The sequence below is a fragment of the Bufo gargarizans genome, chromosome 10 (genome assembly GCF_014858855.1).
Source record: "Bufo gargarizans isolate SCDJY-AF-19 chromosome 10, ASM1485885v1, whole genome shotgun sequence".
NCBI classification, from domain to species: domain Eukaryota; kingdom Metazoa; phylum Chordata; class Amphibia; order Anura; family Bufonidae; genus Bufo; species Bufo gargarizans.
Genome location: NC_058089.1, coordinates 123,877,674 through 123,894,798, shown reverse-complemented (window position 1 = coordinate 123,894,798; position 17,125 = coordinate 123,877,674). Strand labels below are relative to the sequence as shown.

Sequence of the window (17,125 nt, the reverse complement as noted above, 5' to 3'; positions counted from 1 at the left end):
GGGCAGTCTAAGCCTTTTCAGGCATGACGAGTACGAGAAGCAGAAGAGTAGAGGAATGGGGATTTAAGCAGTGCCAGGAGATCAGTAAGAGGTATTCCCAAGTGATCATTGTAAATAAAAATGGGTTCAGTGAGGGCAAAGATAGATAACTGTCATACCCTGCTCGGACGGTGTGCGGAGGTCTGTCAGATTGGCAGCACGTGTCTAACCTTTTTGTTTGTTTTGGAATCATGCTGGATCCGCCTTCCTTCAGGTGCTGTGGGTGGGGTCATTGGCTTAAATTGTCTTCTATCCCAGAGGGCCGTGCGGGTTATAGTATTCATTCTGGTCTTGGATTCAGGAAGGAAGGAGTGTCTGTTCCAGCTCAGATAAGTTTCATTTCTGTTTGTGTTGTTTGTGGTCTAGGCTATTTGTGTGTCTTCTGCCCATTCTCCCCTTTCACCATCTCAGGGATTCTAGGGTGTTTGCAGCCAGGCACGAGGACACTTCTTACCTACCATCAAGGTCTGAAAGTGGGCTTAGCAGCATAGGGAGAGAAGTCAGAGATGTACTAGGAGGTGACCTGTCCCCAGCATCTAGCCTAGACTCTTGTGTATTTGGTTGTTTGTGTATCTGAGTTCCTGTCTGCCGTGACAATAACACATGGTGAGTACTCACCTTACTGATCTCCTGGCACTGCTTCAATCCCCGTTTCTCTACTCTTCCTCTTCTAGTACTCATTATGCCAGAAAAGGCTTTGCCAGCCACTGTGGCCATTGGAAGAGGAAACGGTGAAGAGTGGGGACTGAAGCAGCGGCTGAACAGCAGCACCGGGAGATTGGTAATGTAAGTACTTACCATTTTTTATCTTTGTCCTCTCCAACCCTATTTTTATTTACAATGATCATATTGGAATACCCCTTCAGCATAAGAACATTTTAATTTCCTGTTTGTTCTATATTTCTTTATTATGATACTACTACTAGTATTTTATTACTATTATTTATTATTAAGGCGTCATTCGTTCCATGGCGCTGTACATATGAAAGGAGTGTACATACATTTTACATTGTTCTTCTGCCCAAGGCTCTGCTGTAGATGAGAAAGAGCTTAGGTGCCTGCAACCACACATTCAAATATTTGTCATGTCTTTAATCCACTTACTAGATATTTTCTTAACGGCTTCCTAGTGTTTATACTATAAATCCAGCTTGCTGCTGAAGACCCTCATTTAAACAATCCTGTCACTATATATCGTGCCTGGGATTTTAGAGGAGCAACATGCAAGTTTTTCCACCACCATATAAGGTGGCATAGTTTAAAGGGTCACACATAAAACCTGTCGCCTAAATTCATCTGGGGTTTGTCTTCCAGTGGCTTAGACTATAAGTGTCAGGCAAGTACAGAAAAACTATTGAACAGAAAACTATCCAGATCCTTAGCATCCTAGGACATTCATATAGCCTCATAAAGTAAGTGTGGATCCACAGCATATCACCTCCGCTTCTTCCTGTCTTCTACAGCCTTTCTCATCTCCCTTTTCCCACTAATTAACTTTGATATATTACAGAGATTTTCCAAGACCTTTTTTTGCAGAGAATAAGACACTAGAAAAGATTTTATCAGCCACTAAAATGGAAAAGATGTCAGACTTCTGTCTTTAATTGGCCAAAAAATGGTGTACATGTCAAATTTATCATTTTTATATTACTTTTAGTTATGTAAAATAAAAGGAACAATGGTGAATAGGAGCTATAAAATGCTCCAAATATATTAGATATATGTACCTTTTTTTGGCACAGATCATTGGTGGATATGTACAGTATTGAGGTGGCGTAAAGAAAATCCTCAAACATGCTTTGTGAGTTGTGTCAAATTTCACATCATGATCTTTCTGGAAAATTTTAATATGCAAATGTTGCCATCTGTCCCATTTTCTTTACAAATTCTGCCTTAGTTGCCACTGTTCAGAATTGCAGATGTATGTAAGTTATATACACAAAATTGTATTTTTCCTCAGTGTGTTATCCGTATTTTTGTGCAGCTAGCCACTAATCCATTCATTTATATGGGGCACATCTATGTGACCATTCCCCAAATGAAAAAAGTCCTATTCCTGTCCGTATTTTGAATAAGAATAGTGATGGGAGTGAGCAGGGGTGTAGCTGTAGGAGAAGCAGGTGCTTTGGGGCCCAAACTCAGAAAGCATCCACCCAGGAGGAGGACAGTATTATACAATGACATTATATACAGTGACATGACATGCAGTATATACATGTAGGAAACAGAGGGGCTGCCGGGCCTGGACTGAGAGAGTTATTTTGACTAGCCACAGACGTGGGGGTCGCGAAGAAGTTGGTCGATGGGAGATAGACATCAAAAATTTGCTGTGGGGCCCATTTATTTATTGTTACGCCACTGGGAGTGAGAAAAATGCTGAATGCACACAGAACGCAGACACGGCCATGTGCATGAAGCATGCTGGGGTGGATTGGGAACTAAAAGTGGCCCTGGAAAAAAACATAAAGGTGGCCCCATGTTGCAGGCTGCTCCAAATTGACAGAAGGCAAGGCAACATATAGGCAGAGCCAGAAATACCATAATGCAGAGCAATATACCGCACCAGCTGTACCAAATACCAAATAGCAGCAGAAAATACTGCCACCTGCGCCACAGTATTGAACTGTATCGCTGTCCTGAAGATGTCAATAAAGTTGAATTCGGGAGGACACCTGCAGCTGGTGGCCAGGTGCGTAGGAGAGAATCAGATCATTGTGTACCCAGCTAGCTGCTGTGAGGAGGACTTGAGTGGCCCGCCTAGACATTGGCCCACAGGTAAATTTCCCTGTAGGGTCTATGTCCAATCTGCCCCTCGAAGCATGAGACTATTCGGGTTATTTATCAAACTGGTGTAAAGTAGAACTGGCTTAGTTGCCCATAACAACCAATCAGGTTCCATCTTTCATTTTTGACAGCTTCTTTGGAAAATGATAGGTGGAATCTGATTGGTTGCTATGGGCACCTACAGGTGAAACTCGAAAAATTTGAATATCGTGCAAAGTTCATTTATTTCAGTAATGCAACATAAAAGGTGAAACTAACACATGAGATAGACTCATCACATGCAAAGCGAGATATTTCAAGCCTTTTTTGCTATAATTTGGATGCTTACAGCTTACGAAACCCCAAAGTCTCAATTTTGAGGTCCCCTTTGCTCAGGGGATATGGATTAATTAGCTGACTAGAGTGTGACACTTTGAGCCTAGAATATTGAACCTTTTCACAAAATTCCTTTTAATTTGCATTACTGAAATAAATGGACTTTTGCAGGATATTCAAATTTTTCGAGTTTCTCCTGTAAGCCAGTTCTACTTTACACCAGTTTGATAAATGACCCCATATATCCATGAAGTCACATGGACTTTACGTACATCCTGGAAAACCCCTTCTGAACATCTCACTGTGTAACAGCCAACTCACAAACATCACTAATACAACCTGGGGTAAGTCCATACACAACTCCACAGTAGTGTCTACTTACTTCTATAGGACAGGCTATGTTACGTAATGACGTATATTACATATTGTTCTTAGGTGACAAATACAAAACTATGTTTCGCAATGTATGATCATAAACTGAAATATTGCAGCAGTACAAGACTTTGCGACATCATCCATTGTAAATATGCTAATTACATATTCTTAGTTTGCACACAAATAACCAGTTGGGCAATGTAATAATCTGGAGCTGACTCACAGAAAACACATTAAATTAGTTACAGATACTTTTATATAAGCTAAATCAGGGTGTATTATGGCTATGATATGACAAATGGTACAAGGTCTATTAGAAAGTAGTCAAGGACCCTCTTGAATGAGCTCAAGGGTGGGAAGATTCTGACATCGGGTCGAATCTATCATATCGTTCATAGAGCAGCGTACACAGATCTAAAAGGGCCTCGTAGCAGAACTTAGTATGGGCCCCACTGCCCCATCCAGTTGGCCAGTACACATACGACAATCACTCCCAGGCAATGCAAAGTGCGATGCCCACATTTCTGACAAATTTCTTTTTATTAAGCAGAACTAATTTTTAAAAAAGGTGACCCCCACCCGACCCATGTTATCCAACTTCTAATTTGGAAAAAGTGGTATAGGTGGTTCACAAATATGGTGCTCATTTAGAAAACCATATTTTTCAATGTATTTACACCAACTGGCAAAAATACATTGATAATTCAGCTTCCCTTCTATTACAAAGATGTCCGCCTGCAGCCACCACTAGGGGGAGCTCAGTGCAAAGTAATTTGTACCGTTCCAATTTGCTGGAATGGAAGTTGAAATAATATCTTTTCATTGAGCTCTCCCTAGTGATGGCTGCATGAAAATGCAGTCTTTTCTGATAAGGAAAAGAAGAAGGAGTTGAGCGTTGGGCCATACCCCCCCTGGACCCTGTAGCAGTTGTGTGGTCTGTCTGCATTGTAGGTAAACCACTGCTTTCATATCTTATTCTACTTTTCATAGACTTGATAGGAGTACTAGTGTGCATATCAATCATACTACTAAGACTTCCAGATGACAAGTAAATCTTTTACCTGTAGAGCAATGGACTAAAATTCGGCACTAATTATGTATTCATCATTTTGTGTGGAAAACATAGAAAGAGAGAAAAGTAGTTACTGTAAAGCTGATCCGTCAACAGCTGATGTGTCACTGAGTCACCGATGAAAATCCAAGCAACTCTGTGAACTTGTCACATCCAGTAATCCGTTTAAGCAAAGCCCTACATGGGTGACGTAGAGATGAAGGGACCTCCTCATCCATCTGCCTTACTACACAGAAAGCAGGAGTCCCCTCACTGTGTGATGACAGACCAAACAAACCTGTCTACTTGACTTCAATGGGGGCACTAGATAAACCTGTCAATATGTAAAAGTGAACAATAATACCTAATAAAACAAGCTCAACAAATACTATTATCACTTACATGATAGCCTTTTCCCGGAGCAAAACTTACACAGCCCTTATCAAAGGACATCTGTGTGGAAATAAGTTAATACAACTTTGGCAAGGAGCAAACTTAAATATGACATATTTCTCCAGAGTTTGTTTTTTAAATTGTGTCTTTTTATTAAAACTTAAAAAAAAATTGGCGATTTTTTTCACTATGATAAATTTGGAAAAGCATTAGTATAGATCTATTAACATTTTTAGCGATATAACGGTTTGTCCCCTGCAAAGCGTTTGTTAATTTCTTGCAAAGGCTATATTTACATATGCATATTATAGCAGGGGTGGTGAGGTACCAGCTGCACTGACCTTGGTACCTGAGGGGATTCAATGCACCAGCATTATAAAGGGTACTGTATATGGTAGGTGGGGCCCCATTACAGATTTTGCACTGGATTACACCCTGTATATTAGTGACGGTGTTATGCCAGGGTGGTGTCCAGTGTCAGGACTGAAAACGCCTCTTACAATTTAATTTCATACAGGATCCTGGAAGCTGGGCGCACACAGGTAGTGTCCCAAGTGGACTGGCACCCAGAAGGGGCACTGTAGAATAGATTATTTCACCCTAGATGTTCTAAAGTGTCCGTAGAGAATGAATTGAGTAGCAGGACGCATGCTTGGCCTGCCGCTCCATCAGGACAGGGACATGGGCGCCCTGTTCTCAGGATCAGTGGGGTCCCAGTGGTCAGACCCCCAGCAATTAGATAGTTATCCCCTATTCTCTGGATAAGGGGTAACTTTAAATCTTGGCACAGCCAAGTAGAGAAATTGTCTAGATGGTGTTTCAGTATTCTGATACAATGACTTGTCCACAATAGTTCTTTTCTTAACAAATGTAGAAATACAATAAATCAATAAGTTCTACAGGTGTTGAGCGTCTCCATTACACACAACCTGATCAATACTCAAAACAGCACCAAGGAAAAGAAAAGGAGAGAAGAGAGCAGAAAAATAGAGAGACAAAAGAACAGAGGCAAATATGCCCATTTGTTAGGCCATAAAAAATGTAAAGGGGTTGTCCAAGTTACCTTAAAAGGGGCCACATGCCAATAAAGACCTAAAATAAATAAAACACCCTATACTCACATACTCAGCTCTTTATCCCCACCATTCTCTACGTTACAGCTGTGACGTTCAGGTATACGACACGTGACAAATGCAGACAATCACTGTCCTCATCTGTCCTGTACCATTTACAGCAGGAGGAGAACTGGAACAGCAGGTCAGTGAACAGGAGTAGAGGAGAAAGTAAGAGGCGAGTATAGGATGTTTTTTATTTTCAGGCATATAGTGGTATTGGGCACTTTTTAGGTAACTCTTGTATAACCCCTTTATGTAAAGTCAGGGAGAGTTATAAAATAACCAAAGGAGGCTTACTCACTTCTCCGATCTCCCACTGTTCCAGTACTGCCATTCTGGTGCTCCACACAAGTGTTCTTTTCCTGCCGTCGCAGTGATGACGTCCCTAACTCACATGATCACTGCAGCCAATCATTGGTCTTAGCAGGGACGTCATTGTTACAGTGATCGAGAAAAACTAGTATGGAACACTGGGGTGGCTGCACAGAATGTTCAGGGTTTGGACATGTAAGGCTTTGGGCAAACCCCCCCTCTTGGGCAGGCCTGCAAAAGGGAATCATACTCGCCTGCTTCCGGGCGTTGGCTCCTTCTCTTCTTGGCCTACACTGCCCTCCCAGGTGTAAACTTTCATTTAGACCATGGATGTCAAACTCATGGCCCTCCAGATGTTGCAAAACTACAACTCCCATCATTCCCTGATAGCTGTAGTATGCCCAGGCATGATGGGAGTTGTAGTTTTGCAACAGCTGGAGGGCCACGAGTTTGACATCCCTGATTTAGACGCTGCTGCAGCCAATTACTGGCCGCAGCAGTGACCTACTTACCGTGCCCAAAGGAGCCGCCTAAGGCGAGGGGAGCTAGTGCTGGGAAGTAGGTAAGTATGCTTCCCTTTGTAGGTCTGGCCAAGGAGGGGTTTTTCCAACCTCTTCCTCCCCAAAGGTGCACAACTCCTTTAAATGTTTGGTTATCTCAGAAACTCATTTAATTTCTATAAGCCATGGTATATCTGTTTTGCGTCTAAAGCTGTCAATTATTCAACTTTATGGTATATCTTCTAGGAAAGCTCCTGGAACATGTGGTGGTTCATGGTTCATGTCACATCTGTTCATTCTGGCACTAAATAGAGGGTTGTGTCTGAGAGATCATGGCCTCAGTGCTAAATGTCTTTGCCTCCATTATTGTATAAACAATTTAATAGTTTCTTTCTTGAGGTCACAGCTCTCAGCTACACAATAACTACTTAAAGGATAGACTGTGTGACCAAAGCCTAACATGAAGATTGATCTGTTTCCCTGCAACTATTCTAGGTATAGATACTTTAGTAATACAGCCTTATGAAATTAGAGGAATATGGAGGTACAGTGGGCCCCATAGATTCCAAACCTTTTCCACTGGCCACTATGTCTAATAGTTGGTGCTACTTCTTGGTCTGTACAGATCACTTTACTGTAGTTATATATTATTCTAATCCTGCCTGTAATGATATCACCTCTGTGTACAGATAAGACAGGATCCACCATTCATAATGGGTGATTGTCAAACCATATCTATTCTTTCCTTGTACAATGACCTCTGCACAGGTCACAGAGCATGTCAGGAAAACTCCCCCATAGAAGTCAATGAGGTCCCCTCCTGTCCATTGTGTCTATGACCCATGGGGCTGCCGTAAAGCAATTTTTTTTAATGCTGTGTAAATGCTGTTAAGAACAGCTCAGGCAAGATGGCCGCCCCCATAATCATGTTCAGCAAATATAATAAAGAAATCTACAGTAAAAAAAAAATAAAATAGATTAGAAAAAAGGAGACATGCTACTATCTGGTGACACATTTCCTTTAAGCATTTTTTTTTTTGCAGGAAAACTCTAACCTTATCCTTACCAGTGAAGTAACATGGTGACCACTATGTTGTTAAAGGGTAACGATCATTTATTTTATTAATCCATATTTCTTCACATCTTTTCTCAATTAAACATTGTAATATCTTTTCATTATCAATGTTTCTTTTAAAACTAATAAACCAACCTTCTCATGCCCTTTTGCTACCCACAGTCATTACAGTACACAGCCTCCTTCCTGCCCTTTGTCAGGAGAAATCCCTATACCAGTGATGGTGAACCTTTTAGAGACCGAGTGCCCAAACTGCAACCCAAAACCCACTTGTTTATCCCAAAATGGCAATTTACCCTGAATACTACAGTCCAGTATAGTATATCTTCCATGTACTTTATCATTTAGTTATAATAGCCTGCCCACATTCAGTGCGCTGCCTGTGCTGTTCATAGCTCACCCTGTGCTTCTGAATGGCAGGAAAAGTCTAAGGCATATTGGTACACCACAGACTTTTTCCAGAGTGTGGTTGCCCACAGAGAGTGCTCGGAGTGCCACCTCTGGCACCCGTGCCATAGGTTCGCCATCACTGCCCTATACCATTCAGTGCATGCTGTATACAGGTTTCTTCCTCCTCCTTGTTGCACATGCACTCCCGCTTTGCCAAAGGTGATACTGCCTGTATTGGGTGCATTTCGGCCGCCCAGGAGTAACTCTTCTGATGTCACAGAGCAGAGACTGCTCTGTGACTTGGTGGAGTTACTTAGTAAACTGCACATAGAGACCGTTCTGTTGCTATTAGTAACTAATAAGCTCTGTGCCTCACCATACTGTGTGTAACCACCAAGCTCTGTGCCTCACCATACTGTGTGTAACCACCAAGCTCTGTGCCTCACCACTGTGTGTAACCACCAAGCTCTGTGCCTCACCATACTGTGTGTAACCACCAAGCTCTGTGCCTCACCATACTGTGTGTAACCACCAAGCTCTGTGCCTCACCATACTGTGTGTAACCACCAAGCTCTGTGCCACACCATACTGTGTGTAACCACCAAGCTCTGTGCCTCACCATACTGTGTGTAACCACCAAGCTCTGTGCCACACCATACTGTGTGTAACCACCAAGCTCTGTGCCTCACCATACTGTGTGTGTAACCACCATGCTCTGTGCCACAATCCTGTGTGTAACGATTAAGATGGTTGTGCAAGAATGGGGGGAGGAGGTTGGCAGACCCCCCCTATTCATCTGGACCTGTAAAGGAAAATGACTTATCTGCTTCCCGGTGCCACCTCGTTTCTTTTTCTGCAGGCCTGCGGTGCTCCACTGGGCAGCGGTGGAGACTGGATCCCCTTTGTGTCGTATAGCAATTTCTCATGGCATAAGGGGAGCTGTCACCCCTGCAGCCAGTGATTGGCTGCGGCAATGCCAAACCGGATGTTGACATCAAGGAAGCCCAGAGAGCATTTCAGACCTGCAGTAGAAGGAGCAGGGAGCTGGCACTGGGAATCAGGTAAGTCATCTTTCCTTTAAAGGTCCAGATGAATGAGATGGGGGGGGGGGGCAAAAAAAAAAACCATTGCTTCATAACCCCTTTAAGTTTGTGTCCTCACTGAGAGACTGTCATTGTATGATCATTGCCTCAATTTGGTGAAGAAATCTAAACTTTTCTAACTCTGTATGAGTCACTTTGCCACCCTTGAGCAGGGTACCATGTGGTAGTCATAGGCCACACTCTCTCAAAAACCTAGGCCAGTGATGTCACATTCATTGGCCACATGACCGGTTTGCAGCTCAATACCATTCAAGTGAATGGACCTGGGTTGCAATACGAGGCAGAACTGCCATACAATGTATCCCACTGTGCTTGGTACCCTATGAGGAGGCCACAGCACTCACTGGGGCGCCACAGCCTTTTCTCTCAGCTGATTGGTGATGGTGCCAGCGGTCATCAATATTCCACTCCTCGCTTCTAATAGGTCAACAAACAGTAGTCTAATTTGCTGAAAATATATGCTATTGTATGTAGCTGCATGAGTATGAGTAAATGATCAAGATTAATTTTAAAAAATTCTATCCCATCATATTTTTTAGTAAATATGTATAGGTGATCTAATTTGGGGATATATGACATATTATGTTTTTGCCCCAACTATGAATTTCTTGTATAAGACAGACATTTCCCAATATGTTATTTTTATATTTTTGTCTGTGAGCTTATCTCAAAGCTGATAGCAGATCTCAAGACATATTCATAACATACATAGTGCAAAGTAAACTTGTATCCTAATTCCTTAGAACAGAAGGCAACATAAGGACATACAAATGGCTTTCTTGTACATCTTCCAGTGTTAAAGATCTCTTTTTCTTAAGTGCCCACATCAGGATATATATCGACTCCTGGATATATTCCCACATATAGAATCATTAAAAATAAATTAAACTAAGTTAAACTAATTTCCCTTCAGTAACACTGTCCCTCCTACTGTTGGTACTCTTAAGGTATATTTACACTGCCGAATTTCATAGGAACTCTCGTTCCCGATAATCTGCCTGTGTAAAAGTGCTGCCGATCACCCAATGAACGAGCAAAATGCCCTTTCATTAGGTGTTTCATGCGGATGCCTAAATCACTGTTTCTGGGCGGCAGATTGTGATGTCTAAACAGCTCTCTGCTGCCCAGAAATAATGAATCCTTACGGAGATGAGCGATGGCAGTAACGTTCACTCCTCCCCATACATGCGGCACTTCCTTCTAGACAGGGGAGTAGCTAAGGGCTCATGGGCCGTGGTGCAAGAGTTAATCTTGGGCCCCCCTTCCCTCAGTGCTTTGTGGCAAGGGGAGCACATAGCCTTCATGCTGCCTGAGGAAACATTGAAATGGCAATGCCCCCTCATGCCAAATTCTTGACTTATCCCCTTCCCTCCAGCCAGAGTGTCTTCTTATGTGGCACAATGGTCTTTGGGCCCCCTCAGGCTCCTGGGCTCGGTAGCGACTGCTATCTCTGTACCCCCTATAGCTACGCCCCTGCTTCCAGACAATCTCTTGCTCCTTCGAGCCGTGTGATCCCACTTTTAAGTGTCCACATGAAAGATTGTTTTACCTGATGAGCGAGAATTTCGCTTGTTCATCGGGTGATTTGCGACACCTTTACACTGGTAGATTATCAGTTATCAGAATAAAAAACTTTCGTACATATGTTTGTCCCCAATAATCTGCCCTACAATCAGGCAGTGTAAATCCACCTTCACCCAAAGTGCTCCATAAAGGATAACAATTCTTTCCTGCTGCCTTCTGGATGCAACTCAACAAAAGGCAAAAAAGGAAAGTTGTAACACATTTGACTGATATGAACCATGCTTATGGAAAACCACTATACAGCTATATTCTAAACAGTCCTTTCTACTCCATCCTAAGGATGCTCTAGGTGGTTGAGATCTGTCATATACTATAAAGTATTTTATGATGGAACGATCGTTTCTACAAAGGGCATTGTCCGCTTGACCGAAGAATGGTCAGAAATGAATGTAAGTTTATTGTGCTGTATAGAGAGGTCACAATTAGTAACAACGAAGACTTTCCACATACAATCATAATATAGTGAATAGAAAGGATCTGGATAGAAAGGATGGATCCCATTACTGTAAGTTCAGCATAAAAGTGAACATGTTACTGTCGATGCATGGCAGAGATCCCCAACATTTTTTTTTAGCACAAGGGCACTTAATATATAATTAATCAAGATGAGCCACGAAGCATGTGAAAAAGTCTTTGGATGGATATTACTAAATATATAAATACAGTGCTCTAGATATGTGGCAACAACTAAATATATAAATACAATGCTCTAGATGTGGCAACAACCCATCTGTAGACAGCTGTCTATAGATGGGAAAATCTTTATTTTGGAGAAGTCCATGGGTTGGATGCCCTCAAAGTGCTGGGCATCTCTTGCGATCCTTGGTAACCCTGTTCTGACATTTTCAAGCCATTTGCATGGTCCAGATAGTCAATAGTAGGTGTAGATATGGTGTACAGCTGGCCTCAGCAGTCTGCGTTCTGCTCTTTGTTTTAGAGGAGTCATTGGTTTGGCTGACATCTGCTAAAGTTCCTATATAGAATTAATCTACAGGGTGGGCCATTTATATGGATACACCTTAATAAAAATGGGAATGGTTGGCGATATTAACTTCTTGTTTGTGGCACAATAGTATATGTGAGGGGGGAAAATTTTCAAGATGGGTGGTGACCATGGCGGCTGTGGCGAAACCAACCTCGCCACTGGGTTTTGGAGAGGGCTGTTTAAAAGCCTCTTGCCTCAGGATTATGGCCCATAGTAACTTTAAAGGAGAAGACAGACCGGCCGCACAGCTTAAATCTGTCTGTGGAATTGTATTTTATGTTATTATGCGTTCGGTTAAATTGTATGTTATGTGAGGGTACCCAGATAGCTAATATTATTGTATTTGTGTATTCTGAGTGCCATTCACCTAATGATATGCACTTAGACTTGAGCTATCTGGGGATATGTTAAATGTCTGTGTTTGCTGTGGGGGTGTGCCATTGTGTGTTTAAATGGTGATGTCTGTCCTGTTGTCTCCACATGTGTATTGGTGATCTCCCTTTGTCCTGAGAGATAATTGGATTGCTGTCACAACCAGACAGCTGAGAAGCTCTGACAGAGGCCTTTCAGAACCTCCCCCTTGAGTTTCTTTATTATACCCAGAGAACTGCCTGAATCTCCTAGAGGGACAAATATTTGCCAAATGATTAATACCTCCACAACAAAAACAAACCCTCCCATGCGGGCTGAATCTTCTATTGTCAGAAGCAATCAACCCCAGCTGCATGGGCTCCTGCTCAGAAGGGGCTGACAGCGACTGAGACCCCTGCGCACAGAATGGGACCGCTGCACAGTCCTGGGACCGAGTATGACAGGAAGGAGAGATCTCTCCTCTCTCTCTAAGACGCCTGTCAATACGAACGGCCTGAGACATAGCAGAGTCCAAAGAAATAGGCCTTTCATGAAAGGCAAATGCATCTTTCAATCCCTCTGAAAGACCATGGCAAAATTGACTTCGGAGTGCAGCATCATTCCAACCAGTATCAGCTGCCCATCTCCGAAATTCTGAGCAGTATATTTCTGCGGATTGTTTACCCTGGCATAATAGACGTAGTTTAGACTCAGCCAGAGCAATACGATCCGGATCATCATATATCTGACCCAGGGCTAAAAAGAATTCATCCACTGAACGGAGAGGCCGTGCCCCCTCCGGCAGCGAAAAGGCCCAGGACTGAGCGTTACCTCTGAGCAGCGATATAATGATCCCCACCCTCCGTTCCTCATCTCCGGAGGAAAGGGGAAGAAGGCGAAAATGGAGTTTGCAAGCCTCTCTAAAACGCACAAAATTCTCACTACCCCCAGAGAACGTATCCGGGAGCGAGATCTTAGGCTCAGAACAAGCTCCATGAACGCAAGCTGAACCGGTCACTTGAAGCTGAGAAAAAGTCTTACGGAGGTCAGCTACCTCCAATGAAAGACCCTGGAAGCGTTCAGCCAAAAGTGAAACCGGATCCATGCTTAAGACGGTTTTGGCGGCTTATAATGTCACGGAATGTGTACAGGAAACAATGCAAAACAACATGCATAAATGACTCGCTGGATCCAAAAGCTAAGGAACAAAAGGGAGACCCCTGTAGAAGACCTGGCACTTTCCCTGGCTGCTCAGCCTATGCATAGATCCGAATGGTGGAGGTATGCATATCCACGTACCTAGACTATATAAGCCCTGAGCACCCTACAATAGTGAGGGGACACGACCACCGGCTCCCTACACCAGACACGGAGGGAGTCAGGGTCACCTGGGATCCAACAAACAGAAAATAACAGATAACAATTTAACACTTAACTTTGTAGAGGAGAGGAGAACCAGATGGGCACGCACACATACTCCAGGAAGAAATATAAGCCGCCCAGAAAAGCATTCTGGGGAGGCATTTAAAGGGAAGCAATTAGTCCAACCCATGACAGCTGAGAGAGACTAACGAGATAAGTAACTGAATACCACAACAAAGAAACTCAAGGGGGAGGTTCTGAAAGGCCTCTGTCAGAGCTTCTCAGCTGTCTGGTTGTGACAATTGCCTTCGGTTGTCTCTGGGACAGAGAGGAGGAAACCATGATGCATTGTGGGGATGTGTTGTAGGAAAATCAAAGGGGCAGTAACAATTAAAACGTGATATTTATTGGTATGACTAAAACATGTATAGTCCCCTTACAAGACAAACAAACAGACACGGTCGGGTACTGCGTACAGGTGTGCCACTGGAACGGTGACTCACTGTACTCAGAGTCCCTAGAGCGAGCCCTTTATAAGGCTGTGTGGACCCCAAGGGTCACGAGGTGCCACTAAAGTGGTAAAAGACCCCGGCAAGGGTGTCCTGGATCCCACTTGGAGAGCAGGAGAGAACCTAGTCGGGATAAGAAATAAGGATGGATCTTACCGGTAACGGAGCAAGCCGTGCTTGGTAACGATCGGGCAATGCAGACGACCAAGGTAAGTTCTTATTCCAGCACGTGGATAAGGTGTTCCGATTTGAGGGAAGGGTACTTCGTAGGTAGGATAATGCCTTTTGGGGAGAGGGGGCCGCAAGGGGAACAACTGTCCCTGTTGCGCCCTACTTGACCTACTGTGACCCTGTTACCCTAACACGGGATCCGTGCCCCGCAAGGGGTGGTCCCGTCCGGAACCTTACCCTGAACTAAGGTCCCTATGAGACCCTGTCAGGGTGATGGGGAGGGGAACACCTAATCTAGTTAGACTGAAGGTGGTGATAACACCGTGGACAAAATAAGAGTATGCTCATATGTCCCTGGATAAATGAAAGTATGCTCATATGTCCCTACGCGTTTCATCAAAATAGAACATACACGGGAAAGATACTAGTACTAACAACCTCTTGAGTCGTCAGGGGACGGGGGTTGGTACTAGTGGCTGTTGCCTAAGTCACTAAGTGTCGGTGATGTACTACTAGACACCCGTGGCTTAGGACAGACTAGAGAAGATCATTTGGTGAACTTAGTCTATTTAAAAGAGACCTCACAGCCACATAAAGAACTGAGCTTATGCTAGGCGATTAGGGAGGAGGTACTGGCTACCTCTAACCACTTAATGGTGAATAACGTGGTTGATTTGTAACTAGAGTGCGTATGGCAAAATCCAGGTACATAATCAGGCCTTGGTGCGTATGGCATCCAACTGGCTAGGCCGGCATCAATCCGTTTCACAGAGGCCGGATGTGTTGTATCTGTTCTGTGTCGCAATCTCCCTTCTGGTCCTCTAGGGGGCGTGAACGGTTGGTTGCTGTACTTGCATTGTGTGTGTTGTAAGATATTGATTGGTTGGATTTCAAAACCCTGTGGGCAGTACTATGTTTGTTTCTTATGAATAAAAGAGGCTGTACTTGAAGTACAGTCAGACCACTGCTTGACCCTGATGACGGAGCCTTGTCTCGTCATTGGGGGGATTCCCTGTATGCTGTTGGAGACTGATTGCTAGGAGTGTAAGCTGACTGAATGCTTTTCCTGTTCGTCTGCTGGCAGCTATTCGCGAGGTTCCAGTTTGGAGTGCTATTTTGTATCCAGTTCGGGAGGTTGGTTGGTGTTCTGCAGTAGCTGTGCCTGTCTCTCAGAAAGGGGCATATCGCCTAAAAGGATTTTAACCCCTTGTCTGCTGAAACGGTCCGTTACAGCGGCCATTTTGAAGTTGGCCATTTTGAATCCAACTTTTGTTTTTTCAATAGGAAGAGGGTAATGTGACACATCAAACCTATTGGGGATTTCACAAGAAAAACAAAGGTGTGCTTGGTTTTAACGTAACTTTATTCTTTCATGAGTTATTTACAAGTTTCTCTTTGTTCTCTTTGTTTACAGCCATTGACATGTCGTCGAGGTTAACACGTTCGGAGCGGATAGAAATTGTGTTGATGTCTGGTGAACGCAGTAACCGGGTCATTGCAGCAGATTTCAATGCAACACCCATCTCCCATGCTACAGTTAGCAAACTGCTTGCTAAGTTTCGTGAAACTGGTTCAGTGTTGGGTTTGCCAAAATGTGGACGCATGAAATCTGTTTCTAATGAAGAAACATCAGTGGCTGTCCTAGCTTCATTCAGCAAGAGCCCACAGCGTAGCACTCGCTGCATGTCACTGGAGAGTGGCATTAGTCGAACATCCCTTCCGCGGATATTAGCTACTCACAAATGGCACCCTTACAAACTCCAGCTACTGCAGCATCTCAACGAGGATGACCCAGATCGGCGCACTGAATTTGCAGAATGGGCAAAACAAAAATTGGAACAGGACCCTCAGTTTACGCAGAAGATTTTGTTCAGTGATGAGGCAAACTTTTATGTGAATGGTGAAGTTAACAAACAAAACCACCGCTATTGGTCTGAAACTAACCCACATTGGATAGATCCCTCCAAGACTGTTGGAATAAAAAAAATGATGGTATAGTGTGGTATATGGGGTACAAAGATAGTGGGGCCATTCTTCATCAATGGAAACCTCAAGGCTACTGAATATGCGAAATTGCTACATGATGATGTGTTTCCCTCTTTATGCACTGAAGCTGGCATGTTCCCTGAGTTTTTCCAGCAAGATGGTGCACCACCGCATTATGGGTGTCAGGTCCGAGCATTCCTAGATGAACAGTTTCCTGGAAAGTGAATTGGTCGTCGTGGACCAGTTGAATGGCCCCCAAGGTCTCCCGATCTGACCCCCTTAGACTTTTATCTTTGGGGTCATCTGAAGGCAATTGTCTATGCTGTGAAGATACGAGATGTGCAGCACCTGAAACTACGGATACTGGAAGCCTGTGCTAGCATTTCTCCTGCGGTGTTGCTATCAGTGTGTGAAGAGTGGGAGAAGAGGGTTGCATTGACAATCCAACACAATGGGCAGCACATTGAACACATTTTATAAGTGGTCAGAAACTTGTAAATAACTCATGAAAGAATAAAGTTACGTTAAAACCAAGCACCATTGTTTTTCTTGTGAAATTCCCAATAAGTTTGATGTGTCACATGACCCTCTTCCTATTGAAAAAACAAAAGTTGGATTCAAAATGTCCGACTTCAAAATGGCCACCATGGTCACCACCCATCTTGAAAAGCTTTCCCCCTCACATATACTTATGTGCCACAAACAGGAAGTTAATATCACCAACC

The 17,125-nt window shown here is 43.5% G+C and overlaps 1 protein-coding gene and 1 long non-coding RNA gene across 4 annotated transcripts in view; one reads left to right on the top strand and one right to left on the bottom strand.

The window, feature by feature from the left end:
- Positions 1–17,125, bottom strand: part of SPTBN2 (spectrin beta, non-erythrocytic 2) — a 258,310-nt gene that overhangs the window by 154,015 nt on the left and 87,170 nt on the right. The window lies entirely within an intron of this gene.
- Positions 1–17,125, top strand: part of LOC122920831 — a 97,871-nt gene that overhangs the window by 76,846 nt on the left and 3,900 nt on the right. For both annotated transcript variants that reach the window (XR_006386940.1, XR_006386941.1), the window contains one exon: positions 714–825. This is a non-coding gene — a long non-coding RNA (uncharacterized LOC122920831). The remainder of the gene's footprint in view (positions 1–713; positions 826–17,125) is intronic.